This window comes from Physeter macrocephalus, chromosome 4 (assembly GCF_002837175.3).
Source record: "Physeter macrocephalus isolate SW-GA chromosome 4, ASM283717v5, whole genome shotgun sequence".
Taxonomy (NCBI): domain Eukaryota; kingdom Metazoa; phylum Chordata; class Mammalia; order Artiodactyla; family Physeteridae; genus Physeter; species Physeter macrocephalus.
Window position 1 is genome coordinate 52093134 of NC_041217.1, and position 4700 is coordinate 52097833.

The following is a 4700-nucleotide window of genomic DNA, read 5'->3' on the forward strand; positions in this document are numbered from 1 at the left end:
GCCTCCCCTTTGCTCTGTGGTTGTCACTGCCCTGTCACGGGCAGGTTCTGCTTCCTAGTTATTAGAGAAGAGGCCCCCAGATCTGTTTCTTAGCTGTGTTTCTGATGTGCGGTGTGAGGTAGGCAGGATTGGAGCACAATGCCAGAATCTCAGACTATCTTGGAGGGGTATTTTATGTGGGAATGTCCCTGTGTAGTCTGCATGGGTTTACTATTTTTTGGTATGAGCGTCGTTGTTAATATTGATGCCTGCCACCTCTTTCCTCAGTGTATGCTGGCCATTATCCACTTTCTAGGAGATATGACTGATGTTGTGGTGACCAGAGCCTGCAATGGATATTGAGCAGAGCCTCCCCTTTGCTCTGTGGTTGTCACTGCCCTGTCACGGGCAGGGTCTGCTTCCTAGTTATTAGAGAAGAGGCCCCCAGATCTGTTTCTTAGCTGTGTTTCTGATGTGCGGTGTGAGGTAGGCAGGATTGGAGCACACCCACAGGGAGGGGAGACACTGAGTATTCTTCTTCCAAGCTGTTCACCTCTGGGTGTGATCTGTTGTGTCACCTTTCACCCATTGTGTGAACTCTCAGATTACACCATTGTTGACACTGCTCTCAGCCACACCTTAACTGTGGGTATGCTGGCAATTGGCCTTGGTGTCTCTCAGATGTTGTTTTCACCAGGCCACCAGCGTAGATCCACTGAAGTCAGGTGTCAGGATTGCAGTAATCATGGATCTGAACCCACTGTGGGGCAACTCAGACTCTGGCCTGGCCCAACCCCCACGAGTATGTGCCCACAAAGTCTACAGCTGCTAAAGCAGGACCCACCGTGGCTGTGGGAGCACTCAGTGTCCATTCAGATGTTCTCCCTCGTGCAAGAGCACTGAAATCACAACTAACTGCTGAACAATCATCGACAGAAAGACACTGGAACTCACCAAAAAAGATACCCCACATCTAAAGACAAATGAGAAGCCACAATGAGATGGTAAGAGGGGCACAATCACAATAAAATCAATTCCCATAACTGCTGGGTGGGTGACTCACAAATTGTAGAACACTTATACCACATAAGTCCACCCACTGGAGAAAATGTTCTGAGCCCCACGTCAGGCTTCCCAACCTGGGCGTCCAGCAGCAGGAGGAGGAATTCCTAGAGAATCAGACAGTGAAGGCTAGTGGGATTTGATTGCAGGACTTCGACAAGACTGGGGGAAAGAGAGACTCCACTCTTGGTGGGCACACACAAAGTAGTGTGTGCATAGGGACCCAGGAGAAGGAGCAGTGACCCCATAGGAGACTGAACGAGACCTACCTTCTAGTGTTGGAGGGTCTCCTGCAGAGGCAGGGGGTGGATGTGGCTCACCGTGAGGACAAGGACACTGGCAGCAGAAGATCTGGGAAGTACTCCTTGGTATAAGCCCTCCCAGAGTCAGCCATTAGCCCCACCAAAGAGCACTGGTAGGCTCCAGTGTTGGGTCGCCTCAGGCCAAACAACCAACAGGGAGGGAACCAAGCCCCACCTATCAACAGACAAGCGGATTAAAGTTTTACTAAGCTCTGCCCACCAGAGCAACACCTAGCTCTACCCACCACCAGTCCTGCCCATCAGGAAACTTTTGCAAGCCTCTTAGATAGCCTCATAAACAGGAAGGCAGCCAGCAGAAGAAAGAAGAACTAAAATCCTACAGCTTGTGGAACAAAAATCACATTCATAGAAAGATAGACAAGATGAAAAGGCAGAACACTATGTTCCACATGAAGGAACAAGATAAAACCCCAGAAAAAAAACTAAATGAAGTGGAGATAGGCAATCTTCCAGAAAAAGAATTCAGAATAATGATAGTGAAGATGAGCCAGGACCTCAGAAAAAGAATGGAGGCAAAGATGGAGAAGATGCAAGAAATGTTTAACAAAGACCTACAAGAATTAAAGAACAAACAAACAGAAATGAACAATACAATAACTGAAATGAAAAATACACTAGGAGCAATCAAGAGCAGAATAACTGAGGCAGAAGAACAGATAAGTAACCTGGAAGACAGAATGGTGGAATTCACTACCGCGAACAGAATAAAGAAAACAAAATGAAAAGAAATGAAGACAGACTAATGGACTTCTGGGACAACATTTAATGCAACAACATTCGCATTATAGGGGTCCCGGAAGGAGAAGAGAGAGGGAAAGGACCTGAGAAAATATTTGAAGAGATTATAATCAAAAGCTTTACAGACAAGCAAAAGCTAAGAGAATTCAGCACCACCAAACCAGCTCTACAACAAATGCTAAAGGAACTTCTCTAACTGGAAAACACAAGAGAAGAAAATCACCTACAAATACAAATCCAAAACAATTAAGAAAATGGTAATAGGAACATACATATGGATAGTTACCTTAAATGTGAATGGATTAAACGCTCCAACAAAAAGACACAGGCTTGCTGAATGGATACAAAAACAAGTTCTGTATATATGCTGTCGGCGAGAGACCCACTTCAGACCTAGGGACACATGCAGACTGAAAGTGAAGGGATGGAAAATGATACTCCATGCAAATGGAAATCAAAAGAACGACTTCCCTAACGTGGGAAAGGAAATAGCCACCCAAGTCCAGGAAGTGCAGAGAGTCCCAGGCAGGAAGAACACAAGGAGAAACACGCTGAGACACATAGGAATCAAATTGAAAAAAATTAAAGACAAAGAAAAATTATTGAAAGCAACAAGGGAAAAATGACAAATAACAAACAAGGGAACTCCCATAAGGTTAACAGCTGATTCCTCAGCAGAAACTCTACTAGCCAGAAGAGAGTGGCATGATATATTTAAAGTGATGAAAGGGAAGAACCTACAACCAAGATTACTCTACCCAGCAAGGATATCATTCAGATTCGATGGAGAAATCAAAAGCTTTACAGACAAGCAAAAGCTAAGAGAATTCAGCACCACCAAACCAGCTCTACAACAAATGCTAAAGGAACTTCTCTAACTGGAAAACACAAGAGAAGAAAATCACCTACAAATACAAATCCAAAACAATTAAGAAAATGGTAATAGGAACATACATATGGATAGTTACCTTAAATGTGAATGCATTAAACGCTCCAACAAAAAGACACAGGCTTGCTGAATGGATACAAAAACAAGTTCTGTATATATGCTGTCGGCGAGAGACCCACTTCAGACCTAGGGACACATGCAGACTGAAAGTGAAGGGATGGAAAATGATACTCCATGCAAATGGAAATCAAAAGAACGCTGGAGTAGCAATACTCATATCAGATAAAATAGACATTAAAATGAAGAATATTACAAGAGACAAGGAAGGACACTACATAATGATCAAGAGTTCAATACAAGAAGAAGATATAACAATTATAAATATTTATGCACCCAACATTGGAGCACCTCAATATATAAGGCAACTGCCAACAGCTGTAAAAGAGGAAACTGACAGTAAAACAATGATAGTGGGGGACTTTAACACTGCATTTACATCAATGGACTGATCATCGAAACAGAAAATTAATAAGGAAACACAAGCTTTAATTGACACAATAGAACAGATAGATTTAATTGATATTTATAGGACATTCCATCCAAAAACAGCAGATTACACTTTCTTCTCAAGTGCACACAGAACATTCTCCAGGAGAGATCACATCTTGGGTCACAAATCAAGCCTCAGTAAATTTAAGAAAATTGAAATCATCTGAAGCATCTTTTCCAACCACAACGGTATGAGATTAGAAATTTATTACAGGGTAAAAAAATGGTAAAACACACAAACATATGGAGGCTAAACAATACGTTACTAAATAACCAAGAGATCACTGAAGAAATCAGAGGAAATAAAAAAATACCTAGAGACAAATTACAATGAAAACACGATGATCCAAAACCTATAAGGCAACTGCCAACAGCTGTAAAAGAGGAAACTGACAGTAAAACAATGATAGTGGGGGACTTTAACACTGCATTTACATCAATGGACTGATCATCGAAACAGAAAATTAATAAGGAAACACAAGCTTTAATTGACACAATAGAACAGATAGATTTAATTGATATTTATAGGACATTCCATCCAAAAACAGCAGATTACACTTTCTTCTCAAGTGCACACAGAACATTCTCCAGGAGAGATCACATCTTGGGTCACAAATCAAGCCTCAGTAAATTTAAGAAAATTGAAATCATCTGAAGCATCTTTTCCAACCACAACGGTATGAGATTAGAAATTTATTACAGGGTAAAAAAATGGTAAAACACACAAACATATGGAGGCTAAACAATACGTTACTAAATAACCAAGAGATCACTGAAGAAATCAGAGGAAATAAAAAAATACCTAGAGACAAATTACAATGAAAACACGATGATCCAAAACCTATAGGATTCAGCAAAATCAGTTCTAAGAAGGAAGTTTATAGCAATACAAGCCTACCTCAAGGAACAAGAAAATTCTCAGAACAGCCTAACCTCACACCTAAAGGAACTAGAGAAAGAAGAACAAACAAAACCCAAAGTTAGTAGAAGGAAAGAAATCATAAATATCAGAGCAGAAATAAATGAAATAGAAACAAAGAAAACAATAACAAAGATCAATAAAACTAAAAGCTGGTTCTTTGAGGAGATAAAATTGATAAACCATTAGCCAGACTCATCAAGAAAAAGAGGGAGAGGACTCAAATCAATAAAATTAGAAA